The 15,457-nt window shown below is 51.9% G+C and overlaps 1 long non-coding RNA gene across 2 annotated transcripts; it reads left to right on the top strand.

Moving 5' to 3' along the window:
- The first annotated feature begins 330 nt into the window (after positions 1-330).
- LOC307104875 lies at positions 331-14,395 on the top strand. Of its 2 annotated transcripts, XR_013813939.1 has the most exons (4): positions 331-3,210; positions 8,875-11,358; positions 13,305-13,416; positions 13,888-14,395. It is a non-coding gene; the product is annotated as an uncharacterized lncRNA (long non-coding RNA). The 2 variants fall into 2 exon arrangements; XR_013813940.1 differs by lacking the exon at positions 331-3,210 and having other exon boundaries at positions 7,999-11,358.
- Positions 14,396-15,457: the final 1,062 nt, after the last annotated feature.

The following is a 15,457-nucleotide window of genomic DNA, read 5'->3' as shown; positions in this document are numbered from 1 at the left end:
TGGACCAGGACCACAGGAGATGGATTCCCAGTGACTCAGTAGCTCCAGGAGTAGAAACTGTAGATAACCTTTAGAGATTACTGACTCCGCTTGGGTCTGCTTCTGTAAAAACCTGCTTTCCCAAGATAGGGCCACGTTCCAATAATGTCCAGCAGGGGCTGGGAACCCCCCTGCCGGCTGTTCCCAGACTTTAGAATTTAGAATTTAGAACAAAGGAAAATTTTTGTGGTTTGGACCTTTAAAAGGACTGCCTACACCTGGGACAGCGCGGTCGTGTGGACTCCACCTGCGTGTGGTGCTCTCGCGGCCGTCCTGGCCAGTTTCAATAAATCCTTGCCTGCTTTTTTAATCAATCAGCAGCCTCCGGTGGTCTTATTTTTGACTCCAGGGTTCGACCCCACAACATTTGGAGGCCCCAGCGAGATACCCGAGAGAGAGGAGAGAGGGACCCCCCAGAAGGGGCTGGAGGCTCTCCCTCCTTTTGGGGACCTTAGCCAGAGACAGGAGCTGCAAGGATTTATTGAAAACAGGGAGACCGGTCTCAGGAGGTAAGGCGCCTGGGTTGAGATCTCAAGGGGGAGTCTGTCGGAGGGCTGGACGTGGCATAACCTCCAGACTCTGGCCGGAGGACACGACGGTGTCCTCGGCCCAAGGTGAGAGGAGAGAGGGACCCCCCAGAAGGGGCTGGAGGCTCTCACTCTCAACAGGTGTTTGTCTTGTGTTTTGTCGTGTTGGTGTCAGGACTGTTTGTTTTGTCTTTTTGTCTTGTGTTTGTCTGTCATATTTGGGCCCTATGTGTGTATTATTTGTTGAGTTTTGATTTGTCAAGGTTTTGTCAGTTTGTTATCAGTTTGTTGAAATCCTCTTGGAGGACATTGAGTGGTTCTTCCCTTATGGTTAACCTTTGACTGTGTGATTGGATTACTGAGGTTTTTTTTTTTTTTTTTTTTTTTTTTTTTATCAAGGTTCCTTGCAAGGTTTTGCCTGTCCTGGAATAACGCTATATGTGTAACCTGTCCCTCCCCGACTAAGCATTTTTTTCCCCCCAGGTCAACGCCCGACTGTAGGATAACTTTCCCCTCACAGTCCCTGGAATATTAGTCTTGTTTCCTTTGTCCAACATGAGTGCCATTTTTGTTTTGCTGAAACATGAGTCGAGAATCCTGTCCTGGGATATGGGAAAGGGAGGCCCCCATCAGGGGACTTAGAGGCAGTGTTCCTGTTATCTGCTCAGAGCCCAAGACTGTAAGAGTACTTGCTCACTGAAATGGTGTAAGTACAGACGTTTGTTTGATATTTTGTTTGTCTGCCTGGGTATAATTATTTGTTCATGTGTGGAAGTCTGTGAGAAAAAAAAAAAAGAAACATTTAATTTAGGGCTGGGTGCTCTGACACATAGCAAATCGCCCCGAGTGGCCACTGGGATTTATTTTTTCCCAGGGGTGTTTGCTCTCTGTCAGAGGGGGAATCGGCCCACCTAACAACATTTCTGTCTATGTTTATTCATTTGAAGGTATGAAGTTGTAACAATTGTGGTCCAAGAGGTTAAAAGCAGGGACCAAATTTTAAAGTTAACTATTTACAAGAAGGAAGCTGGAGCTGGCAAAGTCACCAAGTCTGCCCAGCAAGCTCAAAAACTAAATGAATCTTCTTCTTCTTTTTTTTTTTTTAATCTTATTTCTGATACCTGCTGCCACCCAGTCTTAATCAGTGGTGGAGAAACGGTCTCAGAAGTGTTTGTCTCAATTGGCCATTTAAGTTTGATGTGATTAATGATTACAGTACATTGTAAAATCTTTAGGAAGGAAAGGAAAATATTTTGTGGGCCACTTGGTCCTTGTGTGTGTGTGTCAACTCTTAAGTTATAGTTTTAAAATCAGTAATTTTAATGGAAACACACTCAAGCAGAGGGGCTTTTCAGAAAGGTCAGGGAGTCTGATTAAAGTGTAAGGGTCACCGGTTCCCCCCCATGCCACCTTTGTTGGCAGGAGGCAAGCGCTTTTCCCAGTGGGAACAGAGAGTGGACTGCCAGATGAAAACGCCTCGGTGGGAGCCTTCCTTCATCACCTGGGACCCTCTCCGCGCTCCCTGCCTCCACCCACCCGGTGTCCATCCCCTCCAGGGGTTGTTTTGAGTAGCTGCTGGAGGCAGCAACGAAGAGGGAAATTCCCTTGTGACCCCCTGTGCCCCAATGAGACCCAAGAACCCCCGGCAACTCCTTGGACACTTTTCACCGTGTTCTGTTAGAGGGCTTAAAGAAGGCACAGCTAGTAATTCCCCCATTCCCCTTTTCAGGCTTATCAGAATCTGAGATTCTTATCTGTAGGAAAAATGTGGCATTTTTGAATTTCAAGCGGCTGGAGGCCTGGGAACAGGGTGATGGGCCTGCTCCCTCCTCCCTCTGCCTTTTTCTAAATATTTTAAGTAATAGAAGGTTTGAAAGTTAATTTGAAATTATGAAGGTTTTTGTAAAGGTTGTACATGTGATGAGAAAGGGGAACAGAGAAAGAAAGAAAAGGCCAGTAGCAAATAGGAAGGAATTAGTATGCCTACTGTAGGAAGCGGGGGCACTGCAAGAGAAAATGTCCTGGCAGGTTACCTAGAGAAGCAAAAGGGGAGACTCAGACTCCAAGGGTCTTTAACTTAGAGGAAGAGAACTGACAGGACCGGGGCTCCTTTCCATTGAGCCCCCAGGAGCCCAGGGTAACCTTACAAGTAGGGGGCAAACCTGTTAGTTTCCTGGTGGACACTGTGGCAGCCTATTCAGTCTTGACAGAGCCGATGGGACCTGTAACCTCTAAGAAGACATCAGTCCAGGGAGCCACCGGACAAGTTGCCTGTTTTCCTTGGACATCAAAAAGGACTGTAGACCTCGGAAGGACACGGTAACGCATTCATTTCTGATCATGCCAGAATGTCCGTACCCCCTGCGTAGATGTGACCTCCTACAGAAACTATTTGGATATGCCACCATATCCTTTGAGGGGGACGGAGCGGGAATTCCTACGGGCAGTTGGATACTGCCCCCTGTGAATATCGGGGCTCACGGAGATTGCTAAACCTCTGTACTCAAGTACTGGGGGAATGCATCCACTGAACTGGACCGAAGTGGAACAACGGGCCTTTGAGAAGCTAAAGAAGGCTCTCGTCTCAGCACCTGCCCTAGCCTTGCCAGACGTCACGAAGCCCTTCCACCTCCACGTGAGTGAGGTAAGGGGCATTGCCAAAGGGGTTCTCACTCAGACTCTAGGTCCCTGGAAGAGACCTGTTGCCTATCTGTCTAAGAGGCTAGACCCCGTGTCAGCAGGATGACCTACTGGTTCATAGCTCGACGCTCAGCCACTGAGCCACCAGGCCGGGCCGCCCCAGTGTTTCTAGGTAGACAGAGAAGGAGCTAGTAACAATGGTGGCTTCTGGGGAGTAGAACTAAAAAAGACCCAACGCCAATGAACAGATGTTATTTTTATAATACAAATGTACTTCAAAAATAAAAATGGCAGCAGCAATCAACTCCTAAGATTGATAATATCTTCCAGTTCAAAGCACAGGCCGCTGGAGACTGCTTCTAGAGGAGGAGCGGGCCGCTGGGCTGTGAGCGGCCGGGACGCTGTCCAGCTGTGGCGCGTCCACTGGGCTGAGCGGAGGCCGCACAGGCCAGGCTGGGAGGTGAGCCAAGGCCGGGCAGGGCCAGCGCCTGTCTTCACTGGTCTGTGACCACCCGCCTCACCCGAGTCCCAGGCCCAAGGGCATGGGGGGAAGAGAGCGACTGGGCTCCTCGGCCGACCTGGGGTCTAAGGGAGCCAATGTGCGGGTCGCACCGTCCCAGCAGGAGAGCGAGGGGACCGGAGAAGCCCAGGGCCCGGCCAGCGGGTCAGGGCGCAGGAAGGCGCCGGCCTTCTCCAGGGCACCTCCCCACTGAGCACCTCCTCTCAGCGTCTCCTCCCTGCCGTTGGAGGAACTAGAAGGTTTCGTTTTAATTTAAGAATACTTTCCTTAGTTAAAAACTTCATTTTAAAAATTAACATTGCCCTGGCCTGCATGGCTCAGTGGTTAGAGCGTCGACTTGCACACCAAAGGGTCTCGGGTTTGATTCCTGTCAAACACATGTACCTGAGTTGCAGGTTCGATCCCCGGCCGGTGGGGGCCATGAGGGAGGCAACCAATTGATGTGTCTCTCTCACATTGATGTTTCTCTCTCTCCCCTCCCCCTCCTTTCCACTCTCTCTGAAAATCAATGGGAAAAATATCCTTGGGTAAGGATTTAAACAAATGAACATAGAGCGACCTTGACTTTTCAGTGTGTTCTGCATCACAGCCGGCACTCGGTGATACTCAGTGATCCCCACATGATCAAGACAGAGACCCTCCCACCGCCCCGGAGCCCCTGCTGACCCTGGAGTCACACTCTGCTGCCCACCCCGTGGCCGAGTTGCTCTGAGCTAGTCTCCATCACTATAGTTTTATTTTTTCAAAATGTCACATGAACAGGTTAGCCTGTAATCTCTGAGACCAGGTTCTTTCACTCAGCTAATGCCTTTGAGGTTCCTCCAAACTGTTACCTGTCTCGACGATTTGTTTCTTTTTTTGCATCTGGATAGTATTCCATGCTGTGGAAACTGATCTACCCTTTCCAACCCAGTTTTGAGAAATTACGACTGAAGCTCTAACATTTAGTGGACAGATTTTTGTATGAATACATTTTTATTTTGCTCAGGTGGATTGTTGAGTTATATGGTAGGTGTGTTAATCTGATAAGAAATTGCTAAACCATGTTCCAGGTATGACTGCGTTCCAGCAGGGACGTGTGGTCTGCCCGTGCCTGCATGCCGCCAGCCTGCAGCGCAGTCAGAGCTGTTTGCTTTAGCGGCACTTTATCATGGTTTCCACGTGCGTGTCCCTAATGGACAAAATGCTGAGCATCTTTTGTGTGCGAAGCGGCTATTCACGTCGTTTGCCTATTTTTAAAGTGGAGGTGTCTGTTTCCTTGCTGTTGAGTTCTGGAGTTCTTTTTTTAAAAAAAATTTAATAAATCTGCCAAAGCCGGTTTGGCTCAGTGGATAGAGCGTCGGCCTGCGGACTGCAAGGTCCCAGGTTCGATTCCGGTCAAGGGCATGTACCTTGGTTGCGGGCACATCCCCAGTAGGGGGTGTGCAGGAGGCAGCTGATCGATGTTTCTCTCTCATCGATGTTTCTAACTCTCTATCCCTCTCCCTTCCTCTCTGTAAAAAAATCAATTAAAAAAATAAAAAAAGAAAAATTTAATAAATCTTTATTGTTCAGATTATTACAATTGTTCCTCTTTTTTCCCCCCATAGCTCCCCTCCACCTGGTTCCCACCCCACCCTCTGCCCTTACCCCCCCCCCCCCCCCCAACTGTCCTCATCCATAGGTGTACGATTTCTGTCCAGTCTCTTCCTGCACCCCCCACACCCCTTTCTCCCTGAGAATTGTCAGTCCACTTCCTTTCTATGCCCCTGATTCTATTCTATTCACCAGTTTATTCTGTTCATCAGATTTTTAAAAATATATATTTTGTTGTTTTTTTACAGAGAGGAAGGGAGAGGGATAGAGAGTTAGAAACATTGATGAGAGAGAAACATCGATCAGCTGCCTCCTGCACACTCCCCATTGGGGATGTGCCCGCAACCAAGGTACATGCCCTTGACCGGAATCGAACCTGGGACCCTTGAGTCCGCAGGCCAACACTCTATCCACTGAGCCAAACTGGTTAGGGCTGTTCATCAGATTTTTTAATTCACTTGACTTTTAGACTCACTTGTTGATAGATATGTATTTGTTGTTCATAATTTTTATCTTTACCTTTTTCTTCTTCTTCCTCTTAAAGAATACCTTTCAGCATTTCATATAATACTGGTTTGGTGGTGATGAACTCCTTTAGCTTTTTCTTATCTGTGAAGCTCTTTATCTGCCCTTCAATTCTGAATGATAGAGCTTTGCTGGGTAGAGTAATCTTGGTTGTAGGTTCTTGCTATTCATCACTTTGAATATTTCTTGCCATTCCCATCTGGCCTGCATAGTTTCTGTTGAGAAATCAGCTGACAGTCGTATGGGTGTTCCCTTGTAGGTAACTAACTGTTTTTTCTCTTGCTGCTTTTCATATTCTCTCTTTGTCTTTTGCTCTTGGCATTTTAATTATGATGTGTCTTGGTGTGGTCCTCTTTGGATTCCTTTTGTTTGGGGTTCTGTGTGCTTCCTGGACTTGTAAGTCTATTTCTTTCACCAGGTGGGGAAAGTTTTCGGTCATTATTTCTTCAAATAGGTTTTCAGTATCTTGCTCTCTCTCTTCTGGCACCCCCATAATTCTGATGTTGGTACGCTTGAAGTTGTCCCAGAGGCTTCTTACACTATCTTCAAATTTTTGGATTCTTTTTTCTTTTTGCTTTTCCGGTTGAGTGTTTTTTGGTTCTTTGTATTCCAAATCTTTGACTTGATTCTTGCATTCCTCTAGTCTGCTGTTGGGTCTCTGTATATATTTTTTATTTCAGTCAGTGCATGTTTAATTTCTAGTTGGTCCTTTTTCATATCCTCGAGGGTCTTGCTAAATTTATTGGCCTTTTCTAGGAAATTCTTGAAAAACCTTATAACCGTGGTTTTGAACTCTATATCCAGTCATTTGCTTTCCTCCATTTCTTTCATTTGTGATCTGTTTCTTTGTCTCCGCATTTTCGCTGCTTCCCTGAGTTGGTAGGGTAGCTTTGTGTGCTAGTTGTCCTATATGGGCCAGTGGCTCGGCCTCCCCAGTTACCTGAGGTGGACACTCTTGGTGCACCCCTTTGTGGGCTGGGTGTACAGCCTTGTTGTAGTTAAGTCTTGATTGTTGTTGGTATCACTAGGAAGAATTGACCTCCAGGCCAATTGGCTGTGAGGATCAGCTGTGTCTATGCTGGGAGAACTTCTGTGCTGGAGACAGCCTTATGAGACAAGATTTGCAAAAGCCTCTGTGCTCAGCTTGGATCGGGCGGAGTCTCGGGGCTGAGCAGACAGACTTGTCTTCCTGTCAGCCCTGCCCTATGAGGCCCCTGGGTCTCAGTGTCCCTTGGTAATTGCTGCAAGCGCCTCTAAGAGAAAGCCGCCCTCAAGTTTCGCCCGCTGCCAGACAGTCCAGTTTCTCCCCCAATGAATCTGGATTCCCAGATTCTCGCCTGGAACTGGAGTTCAGTGTAGTGGGGAGCTTCCATTTCCCACCCGCTAGAGAAAGCCAGTGGCGCACTCAGGAGTCAGTCCTCTCTCCGCGCACTTGTGCGCGTGCCTCCAGACCTCTGCCTTTCTCGGCTCCCCTGAGTTTCCGCCTGACAGTCCAGACTCCCCCCGTATAAGCCTGGGTCCCCAGGGTCTCGCCTGGAACTGGGGTTCAGTGCAGTTGGAACTGGGGTTCAGCACAGTCGGGAGCTTTTGTCTCCTTCCTGCTAGAGAAAGCCAGCCAGGCACTCAGCCGCCCACGCGCGTGTCTCTGTACCTTAGCCTTTTGCAGCTCCTCCAATTTTCCGTGTGCTTTCCTCTTTCCTTCTAGTTGTAGAATTTCCACTCAGCCAGCTTTCCTGTGCTTCTGGATGATGGTCATTTTGTCTTTTAGTTGTAGTTTTGAAATTGTTGTGCGAGGCAGCAGTTTAGGTGTTTACCTATGCTGACATCTTGGTTTCTCTCAGTTCTGGAGTTCTTTATAGATTCTGATACATGTCCTTTGTCAGATAATGATACATCCTTCCTCTCAGTACCTTGTCCTTTCAGTCTCTCAGCAGGAGCTTTGGCACAGAGAATATTTTTTTATTTGATGAAGAATATTTTTATTATATACTAGAGGATTGGTGCACAAAAATCGTGCACTCGGGGGGTCCCTCAGCCCGGCCTGCACCCTCTTGCAGTTCGAGAGCCCTCGGGGTGATGTCCTGAGTGTTGCCGTGGAGGCGGGAGAGGCTCCTGCCACTGTCGCTGCACTTGCCAGCCGTGAGCCCAGCTTCTGGCTGAGCGGCGCTCCCCCTGTGGGAGCTCACTGACCACCAGGGGGCAGCTCCTGCAGTGAGCGTTTGCCCCCTGGTGGTCAGTGTGTGTCATAGCAACTGGTCGTTCTGCTGTTTGGTCGATTTGCATATTAGCCTTTTATTATATTGGATATTGCCTCTACTACTAGCCTTTTATTATATAGGATTTTTCTTGAGATTTAACTGACATGCAGCAATGTACCAATCTTAACTGTACAGCTCACCCAGCAGGCTCCCCTGAGCCCGTTCCTACCTGCAGTCAGTACTATTCCGGCTTCTTCCACCACAGATTAGCTTTGCCTACAAGTTTCTGAGGACTGCGCTCCACGTTCTGTGACTGACTTGATTTTGTCTTGGAAACTGGAAGTCTCCAAAGCCCCTGCCTCGGGGAGCATCCGTGACCCTCCCCAGTGATGTCCGGGCTGCCGGCCCTGAGCAACGCTGTGCTTTTCATCATCTTGCTTCTGGCGTGCCGGCCGGCGACCCCACTTCATAGCAGGGTCCGAAAACTGGTAGAAAAGGGCAGAAAGGGTTGGCACCCTGAAAGTCCAGTGACATGGGAAGGGCACAGTCCTAGGAATCAGAGTACGTGGGCCAGCCCCCTCTGTGACATTTACTGCGTGTCCTTGAACACACTGGATAACCTGACCCTTAACCCTCAGCCGCCTCACCTCCGAAGCGGGCACAGTGACCTCCGCTGTGATGACCCGGCCTGTCCACAGTGGAGTCTCTCCTTCCGGGCACCCAGCAAGATGGCGCTTTGCCACCCATTGATGCTTCCCAATTCCCCTGACTTTGGCCAATGAAAACATGTCCCATCTACGTGGAAGTTAAAAGCAGTGTGTGCTTTCCCCACTCTCTCCTCCTTCCACAGGGACAGTGATGCTCTGGCCTGGCCTGCCTGCCCGCCCGCCTGCCTGCCTGCCCAGGGCCCCCCCCCCACCTGCCCGCCCGGGGCCCCCCCTGCCTGCCCGCCCGGGGCCCACCCTGCCTGCCCGCCCGGGGCCCACCCTGCCTGCCCGCCCGGGGCCCACCCTGCCTGCCCGCCCGGGGCCCACCCTGCCTGCCTGCCCGCCTGCCCGCCCGGGGCCCACCCTGCCTGCCCGCCCGCCTGCCCGCCCGGGGCCCACCCTGCCTGCCCGGGCAGCATTGTGGTGGCTCAAAGCAGAGATCAGCCAGCCCACACCGCCGACGTCTGGAGCATAAGGAGACCTTCGCTGCCTAGAGCCATCGCGCTTTGTGCCGTTGGTTAGAGGCACAGCCTCACCTGTTTGGATGACATACCGTATTATTGATATCACCAAGATTAAATGATAAAGTGTATGGAACGCGAGGAACATAAGCCTTGATTCCCTTCCTCTCACGATCTCCTTTTTTTCTGGGGAGTCTTGGACACGGGAGCTCTTATCAGCCTAAAACCCTTGACAAGAGAGAAGAGAACAGACAACCACCCGACCTGAAAAGAAAGAAAAGATCAAAGCAACAAAGGGCACAGAAGGATGGCGGGCGCAGGAGGAACGCGGTGATGAGGGAGTGGCAGCGAGGAGCGGTGCCCGCCCGAGGCAGAGGGAGCCGCCCACAGCCTGAGGCAAACGGACACCGTGTCAGTTTGAGGTCAAGCTACCCCATCTGTCCTGGTCGCCGAAGGCACAAGCTTGGGTTCTACTTGTTCGTGGTTGTCAGTTTTTGTCAGTCTTCCCACCCAGTGTTTACCCAGCACCCACGGTGTGCCTGGCACTGTGCTGGCACCGAGTTTAAGGAGGTGAGGGCCAGGCTGGCCTCAGCCTTCAAGGCTCCCCAGTGTGGTGGGCAGCAGCCCCGCCAATGGTTCGGGCACAGGTCGGCCTGGGCGATGACGCAGGTGCGTTCGGGACGAAGGGAGGAGAAGGGCACCGGCTGCGCAGGGAGTCAGCCAGGGCGTGCTGGAGGCAGGAGTCCCGGGGTCGTGGGCAGAGGCGGGGAGGGCATGCTGGGCAGAGGGGCGACAGGAGGCAGGCGGTGGAGGGAGAGACTCCCGTGGGTTGGGGTAGCAGGAGCCTTGGGTCAGGCAGTGGCATCAGGAGATGGGGCTGGAGCGGGACTGAGGCGGCCCACGGGCTGGGTGCCGGTCCCTGGCTGGGCCGTCAGCAGAGGTGACGCGGCCATGCTTCGGGGGCTGCGGGGCCTGCTGCCTGAGCAGCGGCGGCGGGAGCTCTTCCCAGGCCATCTCGGGGCCTCGGGCAGCCCGCCCGCCCAGACGGGGCTCTGAGCTCCACGTGGAGGCGCGCTTCCCTCCAGAGCCCCGAGGGGATTCTTACCATCCCCTTGTGGGCCTCAGGGAGCCGGGCACGGAGATGGGGTCCTGTGCCCGCCTTGCCCGGAGGCTCTCGCAGAGGCAGAGCCTGGCACTGCTTCGGGTTTCGAAATCGCCCACAGAGATGACCTCATCGCAGCTGTGCAACAGCAGCTTCCATGAAGCAGGTGTTACTCATGCCCGAACCTCCCAGGGAGGAAACAAAGTGAGCTGTCAAAGGTCAGAGTTTGACGCAGCCCTGGCCTGGCGGCCGAGGCCCCAGGGGTCATGTTCACGAGTCAGTGGCCAGCCTCACGCTCCACACATCGTGGGGCTCAGACCAGGGCACCCAGCCTGCTCCGCTCCTCCTGCCAGGGAAACGCTTTTCTGAACGGAGGAGGCAGTCACGGAGAAACGTGGTTTTGGCATCAGTTTCCTAGTTAGGCAACGGCTTCCGCCCTCCAGCCGGTGACGCCAGCCACCTGGATTTCTGCCAGTTCTCCACCGGGAAGCAGACTTCCGGCCGGGCTCCTGGCCGAGCAGACCGCTCAGTGTGCAGAGAGACTGGGAAGCAGCCCCAGGGAAGGTTCCGTGAGGGGAAGGACTCGAACACGGGCAGGAGGAGTCCACAGGGCCTGCGGGGGAGGAGCAGGGAGCCCGCTCCGGGCCCGGGGTCTTTCCTGGGCACAAAGGGTCAGACTGAGAGGTTTCAGATGTTGTGACTAATGGACTTAAGTAAATTGGGGGTGGAGGGGGAGGAAGGTAAGCCAAGCTGAGGAAATCTGGGAAAATTACACATGAAGATACAAACACAGGAGGTCAAGCAGGGGCCGGGGCAGAGTGTGGATCCAGCGTGCATGCCCTGTGCCGTGGACGCCACATCCTGAGAAACCGGGACATCCAAGCACCAGAGCCCTCACGTCTCCACTCTGTTGAATTAGAAAGCACACCAGCTGTAGGAAAACCTAAACCATAGATAAGTGAGTTAAAGTGGGAGTTAAAGCGCCCCTCCCCGGCCCTCACCAGGCCTTGAGCGGCTCCTTCAGCCAGTCTCATCTTGTTCAGACCACATGATGACCCTATGAGGTAAGAACTATTATTATCCTTGGTTTTTAAAAATTTCCCATTGCGATAGTGCTGATATGTGCGTGGATGTACACATATCTGAGTTCTGCTTTTATTTTAAACTAGAGGCCCGTTGCACGATATTCGTGCAAGAATAGGCCTTCCTTCCCCTGGCTTCGCTCCCGGCCACCTGGTAGCCGCCAAGTCCCCGCTCCCTGGCTGCCCTGGAACCGCCAAGTCCTCGCTCCCGGTCGGAGCACTGCTCCTGTAGCTCCCTCCACCACCCTCCCTCCCCCTCATAGCAGGTGTCCCGCCCTGGCCGGTCACTCTGCCATATTTGTCGGGTTAATTTGCATACTCACTCCTGATTGGCTATGGGCGTAGCGGAGGTATGGTCAATTTTACATGTTTGTCTATTATTAGGTAAGACTAGAGGCCTGGTGCACGAATTCGTGCACAGGTGGGGTCCTTCGGCCTGGCGGGAGATCGAGGCCTATCAGGGGGTGGGCTGGCTGGGGGGAGGGGCTGTGGGAAGTTGGCTGGCCAGGGGGAGGGACCACGGGAGGTTGGCCGGCCAGCTGGGGTGGGGAGGGGCTGTGGGAGGTTGGCTGTGGGAGTGCACTGACCACCAGGGGGAAGCTCCTGCATTGAGTGTCTGCCCCCTGGTGGTCATTGTGTGTCATAGCAACTGGTTGACCAGTCACTTAGGTATATATATATATATGCCCGGTGCATGAAATCCATGCACGGTGTGTCCCTAGGCCTGCAGGCAATCAAAGTGCGAGCTTCTGGTGTGGAAGGGCAGCTCCCAGCTGACCTCTGGGCTCTGGGCAGCACCTTGGCCCCCGGGTCCCCGCCTGCCCCCCTTTGCTTGAGTCATTGGGTCCCCGCTCAGCTCCCTCAGCGCCTGGGAGCCGGACGGTGGCCCTGCCCTCCGCCACTGCTGCTGGTCGCTATCTGTGGGGTGATCAGCGGGGCGAGTGGGCCCCGCTCGCACCCACCCACCTGCTCCACTATCCCGCCACAGTCCCGCTCTTGTCGGGCCCCATATGGACTGGCAGCACCTCCACTGTTGCCCGCTGCTGGCGCCGTGTTGCCGATGCCCGCCATGTTCCGCGCCGCCCCCTGGTGGTCAGTGCATGTCATAGTGAGTGGTTGAACTCCCAGTAGAACTCCCAGTTGAGGGGACAATTTGCATATTAGGCTTTTATTATATAGGATAACAGCTATTTTGAAATATAATTCACATGCCATACAATTAACCCTTGTAAAGTGTACAATTGAACAGGTTATTTTAAATTAAAAATTGTAATTACTTAGAAGCATTTGGGATGTCAATAAAAAAGCTGCAACTTTTTTTTTCAATTACAGAGTGGTATTCAGTTAACAAAACAATGATTTTGTATAAATTGCATCAGAGACAAGTGAAGATAAAAAACTACCACCCCATACATAACTAATTTGTGCTTTGCACCAACAAGAACCTGATTTAAATTCCCATGCCAGCGTGCAGCCCCCATACTGTACCAGGCAAGTTTGGTCGCTACAGAAAATACCACAAGGATAGCGCCATCTAAAGACACATTCGGTAGTGCAGTAACTGCACAGGAAAGAGACACTGCACAGATGAAAAACAAGTCTGACACAGCCTTACATTTCAATTGTTTTCTTTAAAAGGAAGGAGTTGTGGGAGAATCAAGATGGCAGGGTAGGTAAATACCAGAACTTGCCACCTCTCACAATCACATCAAAATTACAATTAAAAATGCTCGGCTGGCATGGCTCAGTGGTTGAGCATTGACCTATGAACCAGGAGGTCACCGTTCGATTGCAGGTCAGGGCACATGCCCATGTTGCGGGCTCGATCTTCAGTGTGGGGCTTACAGGAGGCAGCTGATCAATGATTCTCTCTCATCACTGATGTTTCTATCTCTTTCTCTCCCTTCATCTCTGAAATCAATAAAAAGATATTTTAAAAAATTACAACTAGAATATAGAACAACCATTATTCAGAACCACCTGAAATCTGGCTGAATGGAAGTCCTACAAATAGAGAAGTAAAGAAGAAAGCACATCGAGGTTGGTAGGAGGGGTGGGGTGCATTTGGGTTGGTCCGACACCCACATGTGGCTTTGTGTGTGTGTGTGTGTGTGTGTGTGTGTGTGTGTGTTTAATTGGGAGGGATATCATGGCTGCGGAGGCCCCCTGTGAGGAGTAAGGGGTCCCAGCCCCACACCAGCCCCCCAGCCCAGGGTTCCAGAGCTGGGAAGAGAAGTCCCGTAACTTTAGGCTGTAAAAGCCAGCAGGGATTGTGGCTGAGTGACACTGAGGCTGCTGCAGACCCAGGCAGTTCCTCTTAAAGGGCCAGCACACAGACTTACTTAGACTCACTCCCTTTGTGCTCCAGTGCTGCAGAAGTGGAGGATCCAGGGTTATACCACTAAGCATATAAATACAGTCAAATCACTGTGGTTTAAAGTGGACGACGTAGATCTACGATTATACCACTCACCCACCGTGCACGTGCAAGTAAACTCTTTTCTTTTATAGTAGGTCCTTGGGTTACGTTGGAGATCTGTTCCTACAGTGCGACGTGAAGCAATTTTTGCCATAAGTCAGAACCCACCTACATAAGCACCTACATCACTCACATGGAGCATATACACAGCAGTAATGAAGTGAAACAGTAAAACAAATTTAAAAGAAAGATAACAATTCCTGACCTTTACTTGTGGTAAATAAATAATAAAAAATATAAAGCACATATGTATATATGTTGAAATGATGGAACTTTTTTTAAAATAAATAAATGGGAGATGGTGGCGTAACCACGAAATGATGTACGTTGAGTTCGATGTAACCCGAGGACTGTCTGTACTTTGCTGTTGGTTTTCAGGGAATGCTTTTTATTTTATTACTAGAGGTCTGGTGCACAAAATTTGTGTGTGTGTGGGGGTGGAGGTCCCTCAGCCTGGCCTGCACCCTCTCCAATCCAGGACCCCTCGGGGGATGTCTGACTGCCTCTCGCAATCCAGGACTGCTGGCTCCTAACCGCTCGCTTGCCTGCCTGCCTGCCTGCCTGATTGCCCCTAACCCCTCTGCCTGCCTGCCTGATCACCCCTAACCACTCCTGCCTGCCTGATTGCCCCTAACTACTCCCCTGCTGGCCTGATCACCCCTAACTGCCTCTGCCTCGCCCTGCACCTGGGACTTAGGATTCCCTCCTCCGGCCGGTCACAGGCACCTGGGACCCAGGCTTTCCTTCCTCTGGCCAGCTGCAGGCACCCAGGACCCAGGACGGCTTCGCCCGGGCCAGCCGCAGCCGCAGGGGACAGTGGGCAGGCGGCTTCACCTGGGCTGCAGCTGCAGGCGTCCGGGACTGTGGGGTGGGAGGCTTGTCCCTCTCCTGGGCCGCAGCCTGGCTGGTCCCCATTCCTCTCTCATGAGCTCATTTGTGCCTGTCTGGTCCCCACTCCTCTCTCCCCAGTGTTGAGTGTCTGAGCCGTTACTGCGTGATGGCGTGAGGGTGTGATGATCATTTGCATATTAGCTCTTTTATTACATAGGATTTTTTAAAATTGATTTTGAGAGAGAGAAACATCAATTTGTTTCCCACTTATTTATGTATTCACTTGTTGCTTCTTGTTTGTGCCCTGACCAGGGCTCGAACCTGCAATCTTGGTGCATCGGGAAGACACTCTCTCTAACCAACTGAGCTATTCAGCCAGGGACAGGGTTTTTAAAGTTCATTTTGTGTGTAATTACGTTAAATATTTACATAGTTCCAAAGGCAGATCATGGAAACGGGTGGATCAGGAAAACCGCATTTCTATCCGTATCTCCCCGCTCGATTTCCTCCTTCCCCAGGGGAAGCCATTTCAAACGTTTCAGCTTGTCCTTCGGTGTTTGTATATGTAACACCAGAGGCCCAGTGCATGGAATCTGTGCACTGGGAGGGTCCCGAGTGGCTGCCTCCCTTCCCCCAGCCGCCTGCCCTCTGCCGCCGCTGCGGGTCACTGCCCGGGGCCCGATCACGCTGCCACCTCCCGGCTCCCAGGCGCTGAGGGTGCTGGGCAGCGGTCCCGCCCCTGCCGCCTCAGCTGGTTGCCCTGCGATCAGA

Source organism: Cnephaeus nilssonii (assembly GCF_951640355.1).
Source record: "Cnephaeus nilssonii genome assembly, chromosome: 9".
In the NCBI taxonomy this organism is placed as follows: domain Eukaryota; kingdom Metazoa; phylum Chordata; class Mammalia; order Chiroptera; family Vespertilionidae; genus Cnephaeus; species Cnephaeus nilssonii.
The sequence above is the reverse complement of the archived record's forward strand: the minus strand, read 5'-3'. Positions and strand labels throughout refer to the sequence as shown.